General features: G+C 53.3%; 1 protein-coding gene across 11 annotated transcripts in view; it reads left to right on the plus strand.

The window, feature by feature from the left end:
- The first annotated feature begins 492 nt into the window (after positions 1-492).
- FAM181A (family with sequence similarity 181 member A) overlaps positions 493-12540 on the plus strand; it is a 38840-nt gene continuing 26792 nt past the window's right edge. Inside the window, exons 1-5 of one of the 11 annotated variants that reach the window (XR_014021539.1) lie at positions 1073-1524; positions 2101-2182; positions 3238-8004; positions 8502-8567; positions 8699-10557. The gene's annotated coding sequence lies outside the window, so the exon portion shown is untranslated. Of the gene's footprint in view, positions 662-1044; positions 1525-2100; positions 2183-2347; positions 2543-3237; positions 8005-8501; positions 10558-12540 lie in introns of those variants that run through there. The other 10 variants (XR_014021542.1, XR_014021543.1, XR_014021537.1 and 7 more) reach the window with 10 other exon arrangements.

Genomic DNA, 12540 nt, shown 5'->3' on the forward strand with positions numbered 1-12540 from the left:
GGGAAGTGGGTGAGCATCTAGTCCCCGGGGGAAGGAACAGCTGTTGGGCCACGATGAATCTTCCAGAGCTTCTTGCCAGGAGCAGACGCCGAGACAGGTTGGGCAGCAAGAGACACAGATACAAATAGGTCTGCGCTGGAGCAGCTTGAGCAGTTCCTGCGGAGTCCCCTAGGATGCTCCGGGAGCCGGAGCCCATCCAAGGCATGGGAAGAAGGAGGCGGCCATTGGGTTAACACCAGTGAAATACAGCCTCCGAGCTCATCCAGGTGACCTTCCCCTTCGAAAGCGGCTACAAAACCATAAAATTAATGGCCCATCATTTAAAATCATTTAAAACAGCTCTGAGCTCTCCAGCTTCCTTCCAGCCCTGCCTCCAGAAGCAGCACCTGGCTGCTGCCCTCTCCCGGAGCCCAGCCCTGCAGACCCTGCGGCACCTACTGAGGCCTGGGGCTGCTGCCTGGGGGTGGATTTTTCCAGAAGCCGTACCTAATTTGTCTGGGCTGCAGATGGAGTGTCTTTCCCAGGGGACGCTGTCCTCCGGCTTTGGCAGCCGCCTTTTCATGCTGAGAGGGGACGTGTGTCTGGGCCAAGTTCAGGAGGAGCTGAGTCTGCTGTGTCTGCAGTCCCCAGCATGGGAGCCCTGGCTGGCTTCTGATCCCAGGTGCCACTGCAGTCATGGGGGCTTGGGCCCTGGTGTGCTTTGGCTCTAATGCATTCCTCACGCTGTGGTTCTGTCCCCTCTGTCTGCCTCCGGGCGTCGGAGCCCTGCCTCTTTCCACAGAGCACAGCTCTGTCTAGATCTGTCTGTCCATGTCCCTCTGTCTGCTGTCCCCTGCGTCTCGAAGCCCCATGTCCCTCAGAATCCCTGCCTGGAATTTCCAAATAACTGTGAGCTGCCTAAGTCCCTGTGGAGCACTGTGTCTCACTGATGACGGTCACACTGAAGGTTCATGACACCCGTCCCTCTGGCCTGTCGCAAGCCCTGGGAAGGTCCTGTCCCACCCTGTGCTTTCCACCTTGCTTGTTCTGGTTTCATAGAAATGCTGTCCCCACCCCCTTCCAAAAAGACACCTTACTGACGTCCTGTGGAGTGGACTCAGTGGCATCTGCTGTCGGGAATTCTCTAGGCTGTGGCCCTGCTCCCTGTTTCTGTCCGTCTTTCCAGGTCTGTCTGTCTCTCTGTCTCTTCCTTGCCGTCTTGTTTCCCCTGCTCCTCTGGACGGAGCTGCCTGGAGCCCAGGCTGGGGTGGGGTCCCGGGGCTCCCACGGGTTCAGGCAGGTACTGCTCTCTGTGGGTCACAGGGTGTGGGACTGGGAACGTTTCCATGGGAACAGGGAGGGAGCCAGAGGGTGACGGTGCCGCATGCACTGGGTGTTCTTCCAAGTCCTGGGTGGGAGGTGCCGCCAGAGGGAAGCAGGGCCAGCCCCACCGCAGGCAGGACAGGGTAGGTGCCTGAGCCCCGCAGACCTCCACAGACACCACCAGGGACCAGGCCAGGCCACGGACCCAGGATCAATGGGAACGTGAGTGAAAAGGGGAGGGGCGTGGCAGCGGCCTTTGAAAGGCTCCCTTCTCCTCCTCCCCACTCACTGTTCTCCCTACCTCCGCCCCAGACCCTGCTTCCTGTACCTGGGTGTTTTGAGCGGGATGTCACCCTGCCTCTGCCCTTTGCCAGGGAGGGTCCTTATGGTGCTGGCGTTTGTCCATGTGCTGAGTGTCTCCAGGGACCTCTGCAGTGGCCGCTGAAGGGATCCAGGGAGAGGGCAGGTCTAATCCCAATTCACAGGTGAGAAGACCAGATGCAGGGAGAGGCTAAGTGACCTGCCCCGTGTCACTCTCTGAATGAGTGAAACATGTCAGTGAAGGCCCAGCCCACCCGTCCGCCCCGGCGGGGAGCCTGGGATGTGGCCCTACAAGCCATTTCCTCAGCCCTCCTCCTGGCCAGGCAGCTTCTCAGGGGGCGTCAGAGGCCCCCCTGGGCAGGCTCCCTGAAGCCCAGCTGCCTCCAAGCCAGGGCAGACGGCAGGGTGGTGGGTTGTGCTCTGGGCCCTGGCGGGTCCTTGCTGACCTGTCTTCTTTTCCTCCTGCTTCTGTGCCAGGAGGAGCGGCAGGCAGGGAGCTGGCCCTGCTGCCAATCTCTTTGGATCCTAGAACACTGACTGTCAGCGACTTTGGTGGCAGGTGAATTTCTAACCCCATCTTACATAAGGAAACACAAAGTTCATGTTTCCAAACGTGCCAGAGGACTCTCTCTCAGCTGTCACCAGTCATCAGTAGGGGCAGAATGAGGACAAGTGGGTACAGTAGAACAGGACAAGAGGAAGGGGACTCAGGGTGGGCTGGGCTGGCCAGTGTGGATTCCAGTGTCCCACGGTGGCCATGCTCCTGGGTGTTTCCTTCCATCTTCACAACAGCCCTGGGAGGGAAGGGCTCTAGCACCAAATCTGTAGAATGCAAATCTGAGGGTCGGGAGGGTCTGCAGCCAGTCCTGCTGTCCTCACCTGGAAGCAAGTTCCTCGAGAGCTAAGTGCTTCGTTGCTGGTGAGTCGATGCACACTTGGGGCTATTGCATGGTCAATGAGCCAGAGAGGAGTGTTGGAGAAATGATCTTGGTCTCCAGGACTTGCCTGAGCTCCATCAGACCATCAGTGTGGCCAGAGCCCAGGCTGGGTGCAGCAGCCAGCAGGAGACAAGAAATAGCCTGACACACCTGCAAGGAAGAGAAGGTGCCCACCTGGGAGAGGAAATGGGATGCCTGGGATGGCAAGGTCCAGATCAGCAACTAAAAAGGCTTAGTTTTCACTCTGAGACTGATGGGGAGAGGAAAGCCTGGGAGAACTCGTTTTGGGGTAAAAGCAAATTGCAAAGTAAGATGTGCCACAGAGAGGCATTGGGGTGAAAAGATACAAAACGCACAGCCTTCCAGCTCCACGTGTAGACCCAAACATTGATGGAAGGAGATCCCTAAGGCTGGCCACGGAGCTCCCTTCTAGATGCTGACCAGGGATGGACCATGAGGGTGCCCAGGGCGAGAGGTTGGGGCGGGAGGGAGTTCTGATTGCTCTGTAGTGTTTGAACTGCCTACAGCAAAATGTAATCACGTTTCTTGGCTAATTATAAATAATTGCATAAGTAAATAAGAGAAGTACAAGTCTACTGTGTGGATAATTAATACTTGGGAGTCAATAATTTGATGGGTTGATTGAAATCAACGTCAGTGTGTGTGTCCTCTACAGACCCCGTGCTGGAGGTTGGAACTGCAGAGAGAAAAGATGGAAATTCTGGCCCCAAGAAGCTCAGAATCCAAGGAAGAAGGTAAATGGAAAACCTGGGATGACAGCCCTGGAGCACTGGGACCCCAGGGAATCACAGAAGGTCACACGTAGGTAGGGCTCTGAAGGACAAGTCGGAGTCCAACTTGGAGACAGGGCGACTGGTCCCGGAGGAGGGAAAAGCCTGGGCAGAGGCTGCACGGCTGCAGGATCCAGGGCTCTCTCCAGTGGGCACAGCCCGGTCTTCCTGCCGCTCCCCTTACTCCTGCCACTGAAACCCCCCGGCTGACCTGCATGAAGACGCCAGATTCTAATCCGACTACGTCCCATGTCACCTCTCTCTCAGATCCTGCTTCCTGTCTGGAAAAGGGGGGTGGGTAGCATTCCTACCCTGGCAAGTTTCTGGAGTCACCGTGGAGATTGGATGGGATAACGTGGCTCAAAACCCAAGAAGCACCAAGTGAACGTTACTCGGAGTCCAGCGTTGCTTCTAGATGCTGACCAGTCCCCTCATCAGAAAAATTCCATTTCAAAGATGATGGAATCTCCCCTCTTGTGTCCCCAGGCCTCCATTAACCAGGGACAAGCAAACCCTCTGGGCCAATGCCCTTTCGGAGAGCTCAGGCTGCGGGGGAAAGAAGGGGGAGGTGTGGGCCGGGGGGAGATGGCTTCCTCACAGCCACGGGTCATGAGGACACATGGTCTATCTCAGCTCCAGCTGCAAAGTCCTTTGCTCTCAGCCTTGGGGGTTTTCAATATATATATATATATATTTTTTTTTTAATGCCTTGCTAAGGAAACCCGCTCTGGGAAGATTCTGGGGTCTTTTCATTCCACAGAGGAGAGCTCTGATCTTCTTCTGGGGGTACCCAGGACCCCTGTACTGACATGGCCATGGTCACTTCTGGCACCCCTCAGCCTGGGATGCGAACAGGAGCACCACTCAGAACTCCCAGGGCCTTTGATGTCATCAGGGATCAGGTGACTGAAGAGACCCAATAAGCAATAAGCAGGCAGCCGTGGTATTTCGTGGGATGGTGGCAGCGGCCCCGAAGCCCTGCTGAGACCAGGAGTTTCTGAAGGTAGAGCCTGGCCCCGAGTCAGCACTGCATACCATTAGCCCTGGTGCTGGCATACAGCAGGCTCTCAGGCCTGAGCGCTGCGTCTGTCCTCTGATCTTAGCCCAGGTGGGCTGGGGCTGGCTGCCCCTTCCATGCCCCCCCACCGGTACAGCATGTGTTAGATTAATGAACCAGCTCTTCCAATGCTAGGAAACCTATTTCACTTTAATGAAATCCAATTAGTGGCTGCACCGTGGAGCCCTGGCCCTTTCAGACTAGGAGATGCTGAACAAAGGGACGCCTCTTCCTGTAACCCAGATGTGCCTTCCCCGCCTCCGCCTCCCTTCCAGGAACAGCACGGCCAACAACTATTTTTCAGCATGTTTTATCTCCACATGCACCTCTGTTCCCAACATTTCCCTGTCTCAGGATCCCACAGGGGCTACCCTGCAGGGGGACACAGGGGAGTGTGCTCTTGCTTTTCATCCACTCATGCACCGTCCAGTCTTCCACTTACTCCTTCTCCTGCACACCGACATATCCACCCATTCACCACCCTTCCATCCACACATTCATTCACTCATTTACCCACCACACCTCCCAAAGACACATCCATTCAAACCACCATCTACCCACCAACGGACTCACCCACTACTTACCATCCATCTGTCCACCCACCCATCCACTCACCCATCAACACATCCACTATGCATGCATCATCCAGCCCCCCACCCAACCATCCACTGCCCATCCACCTGTTCACCCACCCATCCAGCCCACCCATCCAGCCCCCCCATCCATCCATTCATCCACCTATTCACCCATCCATCCACCCACCCACCTACCCACCCATCCATCTACTCATCCACCTATTCATCCATCCATTCATCCATCCATCCACCCACCCACCCAACCTCTTATTCACCCATCTATCCATCCACCCACCTACCCACACCTCCTATTCACCCACCCATCCACCCACCCACCCATCTAAACACACCCAATAAACATTTCCTGGAGGACCTCCTTTATGCGAAGTCCTTGGCCTTGTACTAGAAAAACAATGATGAACAAAATGTAATTACTCCTCGGAGGAAGCATCAGTTGAGCAAAACAGACGCCCAGTTATGGTCAAGAGCCTGAGTTCTTACATCAGAAAAACCTGGGTACGATAGCAGCTTCACCCCTAGGAGCTCAAGAACACTGACAAATTGCTCGCCTTCTGCATACCTCAGTTTCCTCATTGCAATGCCACCACCTCATAGGTAATTGTTGAGATAATTCAAGGAGATAATTTGTGTAAAGTGCTTAGTCTGAATCCTGGTATATATGAACTACTCCACAAGTGATCAATAACATCATTATTTATAATATTGGTACTATTATTCATACCATTCCCTCATGTATTAATTATGAAATGACTTATGAATGTAAGAATGAATTTATCTATTCCATTTATGGAGGCTGTACTGCTTCTCCTAGCTGGGCAGAGCTCTGTGCCCTTCAGGGGTTTATAATCTTGTGCAGATGAGATATAGACACTTGAAATAGCTCAATAATAACAATAACTACAAAAATAGTTGCAATGATCACAGTGAATATTTACTGAGAATTTATGACCTGCCAGGCCTCGTGCTAAATGCTTTACATATATGAAAATATTTTCACACTCCTCTGAGACCGTATCTGGTCTTTTTCTATTTTACAAATAATAAAAACAGGGCAAGGACAGAGTGAGTGCCTTACCCAATGCCAGCACAACCTTGCAGTGGCTCCTCAGATCTGGTATAAGGAGAGTTGGAATTTGGACCCAGCATCATCCCCATCATCCCGTTCAATAAAAAGAGGCTCAATCAGGATGCACTGCAGGGGTGTGAGGGAGACTCCAGAGGGTCAGCTGCTCAGCAGAGAGGAGGAGCAGGTGGGAAGCAGCTTTCTCGTGCAGGAAGCACTGAATGCACTCCACACTCCCTAGTGTGGTGTTTTAAAGCAGATCCATTGTGTGAAGGAGGTGGTGCGCACCAAGCCGAGCCAAAGCCCTGGCTGTGGAGTGTGGAACTCTAAGGGAGTGGCCGTCCCAACCCTCATGGTCTTGTGAGAACAAGGGCTGCCTGCCTCCTAATCTCACAGGAGGTCCTTGCACTTGCAATATCTAACAAGGAAGGGACATTTGCTAGGGCTGCCACAGCCAAGTGCCCCAAACTGGGAGGCTTCAGTAACAAATTTATGATCTGCTGTGGTTGAACCTTGTGTCCCTTCCAAAACCTGTCAGAACCTAATCCAAGGGGGTGGTATTGACACTGACGTCTCTGGGAGGCTATAGGGTCCTGAGAGTTGGTTCCTCTTGCCCTCTGCTTCATGCCACCTGAGGGTCCAGCGCTCCTGCCCTCTCAGGATGCAGCTTCAAGGCACCATCTTGGGAGTGGCGAGCAGCCCTCACCAGGCTACAGAATCTGCCAAGGCCTTGATCTTGGACTTCCAGCCTCCAGAACTGTGAGAGACAAATCTATGCTGGAATTCATGTTGTTGAAGCAGTACAAAACAGACCGAGGCTTCGTCCGACGGGTCTGGAGCCGTGGTTTGTGGGCAATCCCTGGCGTTCCTTGACCTCTGCCTTCACCTCTATATGCATTTCCCGTGTGTGAGTTGAAATGACTATGCATATCCACTGTGGGTGGAAATTTCCCCTGTTAATGAGGACATCATTTCTGTTGGATCAGGGACCCACCTGTTCCAGGGTAAGACCGTCTTAATTTTACTAATTACATCTACACGTACTTTATTCCTAGACAAGTTTACCTTCCGAGATATTAAGACTTATGGATTAGAGGGAGCCCCAGTGTCACCCACAGCAGAAGGGAACTGTGGGAAACAGTTCCCAGCCTTACATGGGTGTGAGGTAGCAGGATGAAAACTGTCCCGCGCAGGGTTGAGAGCGCTGTCTCCTCCTCCTGGGTTCCTGCGTGCCTGAGCACCTGCTCTGGGCCAGCCCCCCAGTGTGGGGTTGGAGACTCAAAGTGCTCTGGGGTGAGCTGACAAGTAAGTTAGCACCGTGTCATTTGGGGCCGAGCACTGGGTGCACAGAGGAGGACGCCTGCTTGGGGACCAGCATCAGCATCCCCGAGGAGGGGCTGGAAAGATGGCACTGGAGCCCGCAGTGGGAAGGGAGGACAGTCCAGGGCTGGGTCCCCAGGCCAGCTCCTATGGGAGGGAGCAGAGGACTCTGGAAGCTGAGAGCCACCTTTCTGGTGGGAAGAGGGGACACGAATGACACACCTCCCCCATCTCCTCATTTTCAGTTTGAGGAAACTGAGGGTCAGTAGGGAAGTGACCTAAGGAGGTGGCCAGCAGGTGCAGCAGTGGGCACACCCTTCACACTGTGGCCATATTGGGAGCCCGTCACCCTCTTCCCTGACTCGATCAGCTTGGCCTGTGAGGCTCTGTCCTGCCACTCCAGAAGCCACCTACCTTCTTCCTTGGGTCCCCAATAGTGGTTCAAACATGGGAGCTCAGAAACACAGAAAACGATTGCCATGGGGTGGTGGAGCTGCCCTGTCCACAGCACCTCATTCGCCAGCCTTCACCCCGGCCTTGAAGCACAGGCCCCGGTGTCTGTGCATCTTAAACAGAACAAGTTATAGCCACTGTCTTCTCTCACCCACCGACCAAGGTAGGAGCGGGTGGTTCCCTCTGCTGCAGAGAAGGAGGATGTGTCTAGACAGGAGGAGTCGCTTGTCTGAGGGTGGAGTGCAGAACTGAGGGGTGCACGGGGGTGATGCTGGGCTGTGGGGGTACGGGTGCAGGCTGAGGGGTGCACAGGCACGCAGAGCTGTTGGGAGCACAGAGATGGCTGTGGGGCAGTGCTAGGATGCAGATGATCCCTGGTGAAGAGCCACCCTTCACCTATGAGGAGGAGACGGGCCTTGCCTGGGGACCCCTATTTGTATGCACACCTGGGCTCTGGTGGAGTCTGCTTGGTGCTCCAGGACACTTCTGCTCCTGGCAAGGTACGGCAACCCCTTGACCCCTGAGGTTGCCCACTCAGCACCTGGTGGGGTACAGGGACGAGATTAGTGCTGGCAGGGATTTCAAAGCCTGGGGACCCTGACCCCCCCAATTTCTATTTGTCCATGAGACACTTAGAAACCACTCCTGCTGCTTTCCCAGGGGACCAGGGGCTCAGGGGACCGTCAAGACATCTCCCAGGGCTGCTTCTGCAGGCGCCTCTGGCAGGTAGCGCGAGGGTTGGGGGGAAGGTCCTCTCTGGCAGGGATTCAGTTCAGGTCCTGGCCACAGGCTTCCCTCCGTATAGGGATGGCCTCTTGTTACCCCTCAGGGTCACTGTCCTGGTTTCTGAGCCACAGGCAGAGCCGGCCCACAGGTCTCCAGCGCCCAGAGCAGACTCCCAGGCTGCAAGACTGTTGTGTGCAATGATCCCTCAATGACAAAGCCAACGAGAAAGTCCTGATGGGGAACTTGCTCAGCAGCTCTGTCCTTGAGCAGCCTCTGGAGCCTCAGTGTCCCCAAGTCTGGCTCCAGGAAAGTGATTCTTGTGTGGCCAACTCAAACCTTTCAAAATTCCCTGGGGCAGGCGGTTTCTGCCTCCTCCAGGCCCCTCGGGGTTAATTTGCATTCTTGGAATAAAGATGTTGACTGTACTCCCTGCTCAGCCACACATTAAAATGCTTCTGCGGGGTTGATTTTGGAGAAGTGACTCTCTGGAACTCTGGCCTGGCGGGGTGGCCCTCCGCCTCCCCTGGGAGAGCAATCAGCCCCCTGCCAGGCTGTGGGAGGAGGACCGAGCCTCTGGCCCCGGGAGGCCTGTCCAATGAGAACCTCGCCCCAGGTGCTGTCTCCAGGCTGTGGAAAATGTCTCATTTTTATATATAAATAAATCATTTCCAGAGATTGCTCAGATCGCAGCGGGCTGCTGCTAAAACGTTCTAAGTGGGCCCTTCCTAGACACTTTGTTAAACGTTGTTATCAAGTTTGGCTGTTTTCTCTGCTAATTTTACAAAGTCCCCAACTCCTGGGGCTCTGGCCTGTTCTGCCAGCCAGCCACATGCTGCATCCATACCTCTGGGGACAGAGAGCTCACTGCCTGCAGGCTGCCGACTCTGTGCCCGGACACCACCCACGGCCCACAGGCTTCTAGAGATTAGTGGTGGCAGGGACCGGAACTCTCTGCAGCAGTTCATCCTGGCTGCATCCCGAGCCAAGCCTGGCCCTGGCCTCAGAGGACGTGCTTGCTCTCTCTGGGAGGCCACCCTTGCTTCTTGAACTGGGCCAGGGCTGTGGCCTCCTTGCAAGGCTGGGAAACCCTCTGCACGGGTCCCTTCCCACGCCCATGCACTTGTCCCTGCAGACTTGGCTGGAACCAGGCTCTCTGTCCCTCAGGTACACACAGCAGGGCCCTTTTCCCAGGGGTCCTTCTTGAGGACCTTAGCTCTCGAATGCTGCCTCCTTACAGAGGCCTCCCTGGTCTCCCAGGGAAAGTGTCCTCCAGGGCCCACCCTCTGTCACAGGACCCTGTGCACCTCTCCGGCTGGAAACACCCACTACAGAGTGTGACGATGAGGCATTGGCTTAGGTCCCAGACTCTGTGGGATTAGAAGGTAAGCCCCCCTGAGGGTAGGTCTTGGGCCAATATGTGAAACAGGTAAGAAAGAAGGTAGCCTGGCTGAGTGGGAGAAGCAGGGTCCCCTGGTCCTTCCTCCTCCCTGAGGCACCTGCCAGGTGTCTGGCTCTTGACCCCTTTTTTCTGATTTTCCTCTGGGGAAACTCACCATTTCCTCATGCATTCTGAGATGGAAATTCCATCCACCAGACTTGGCCGATCAGCCAGAGCCACAGTGGTTGATTCAGGAAGGACCCATCACCAGGTGGGTGCAAAGAGTGTTACCTTGGAACTTTTCCTAAAAGTGTTGAATCAGAAGTTGGTTCTTTGGGCAGGTTTTGCTGGGGGTCAGCCAGGATCTGCAGGGGTCCACAGGAGACAGAGATAGATAGATGATAGAGAGATAGATAGATAGGAAAGCAGTCCTAACAACATGGTTAGGACCCCTGGATCCAACTCTGCCTGAAATCCTGAACTTTGCCTGAGCCAATAGATGTTCCTACTTTGCTTAAGCCTTTTTTAAGCTGAGTTCCCTCTCACTTATAACTGAGTGTTATGCTAGGCTGGGTTGAAAGTGGTTTGAAATCCAATGCTTTGTTGATACAGATACCAGTCACACAGAATGCATTCAATGCTTTAATTTTAGCTAGCTCGTTTTCATGTATATTAATAAAGACAACTACAAAATTTACATGTTTAATATTCTTCAGCCTTCATAAAGTTTCCAAAAGAATATCATGGGAAAAAAAAACTTATTTCAGTCCTATAGATGAGGAAACTCATTTAGGAGACTGAAGGAGGCTGAAGGATTTGCCCAAAGCCACCTAATCAATAAGTAACAGAAATGTCTCAAGATTTGTGCAAATGTGACAGAAATGGGTTCATATTTTGTGTAAAGAACCTACATAAACCAGTAGCAGTGGCACACACCTATAATCCCAGCAACTCGGGAGGCTGAGCAGGAGGATGGCAAGTTTGAGGCCAGCCTCAGCAATTTAGCAAATAAAATAAATAAAATGCAAATAAAAAGGGCTCAGTAGTGGAGCATTCCTGGGTTCAATGCCCAGTAGTGAAACTAAAACAAACAAAAACAACAGAAATTTCTAGATGGAACAAAATAAAACAAAACAAATAAAAACTAACCCTCTTGTAGTACATGAACAAGAAATATAAATATGCATCCATGAAAGGAGCGACTCGGGAAGTAAACAACCAGCAGAAAAAAAATGCCCAGGCTCACTGGTAATCCACCAACTTCAAGTTGAAACAGGGAGATACTACATTTTTCTCATCTTTAAAATGTGCAAAGATTAAAGCATACTCAGAATGCTGGTGTTTACACAGCAAAGTAGATAATCCTCCCTGACACTGAAGGCCACATAAACTAAAACAACCAGTTTTGAAAAGTTATTTGACAAAAACACATTTAAAACAGGGATTGGCAAGTGTTTGTGACAAGGGCTTGGGAGTGAGTATTTCCAGCTGAGAACCACATTACCTACGTCACAACTGGCCCGATCTTGGATGGGGTGAGAAAGTGGCTCTGGACAAAGTGTGAATGAATGAATGCCTGTGGCTGTGTCCGTAAAATTTCATTCATAGGAATGGGTGATGACAGGCTGGAGACCTGCAGGCCCTGGTTTGCAGACCCCCTGGTTTTAACCACTTCTTAATTATTATTAAGATGACAATTTATAAAAGCATGTGCTGCTGGGTACAGGGGCGCACTCCTGGAATCTCAGTGGCTTGGGAGGCTGAGATGGGAGGATCATGAGTTCAAAGCCAGTCTCGGCAAGGGTGAGGCACTAAGCAACTCAGTGAGACCTGTCCTAAATAAAATACAAAACAGGGCTGGGGACGTGGCTCAGTGGCCGAGTGCTCCTGAGGTCAATCCCTGGTACTAAAAAAGAAAAAGTATGTGCTTACATGAAAATATACTTTGGATGTAAAATGAAATGAAAATCAGCAGCTGCCCGACTGTGCATGATTGGAAGCACTGAACGGGAGTGCCTAGGCTGGACGGGGAGAGCAAATGCTTCTGAATGACGCTACATTAAAAGCCCCAGAGCTCAGAATCTCAGAGCCGCCGCCGTTGATCTCTCCTCTTCTACAACCGAGTTGCCCTGCTTCCTGCTGACCTGGCCATCTCCCTTGGTCTCAGGAGAGCTGGGGAGGCCAGGCTGATGTAAAGTGGCCTCCACAGGATATCTCTGCTGCGTGTGGTCAGTGACTCCGGCAGGCCAGCCGGCACCTCACCTGGCCGTGCGAGAGTGGTCTGGGAGAGAGCAGAGGCAGGGCCTCCTGAGGCCTCACTCAGAGCTTCCACATGGCACCTCCCCACAAGGCCCACGGCCAGTGCAGCCACGTGAGGCGTCCAGATGGGAAGAGCTGCACTTCACGTGGCTGAGGCTCCAGGGGAAGAGGCGGGGGCTGCGGGCATCTGCAACACCCAAATGCTCTCTCAGAAGGAAAGGTGTCTCCCCTCCTGCTCCTGGGAAAACCAGAGCTCCCGGGAAGTCCCCAGGGGCTGCAAGACTGGATGGCCCGTGTGTCCCCAGGTTGACTGTGTTAGGAAGTCCTTGGACCTTT

Source organism: Spermophilus citellus (genome assembly GCF_964194105.1).
Source record: "Spermophilus citellus genome assembly, chromosome: 4".
Taxonomy (NCBI): domain Eukaryota; kingdom Metazoa; phylum Chordata; class Mammalia; order Rodentia; family Sciuridae; genus Spermophilus; species Spermophilus citellus.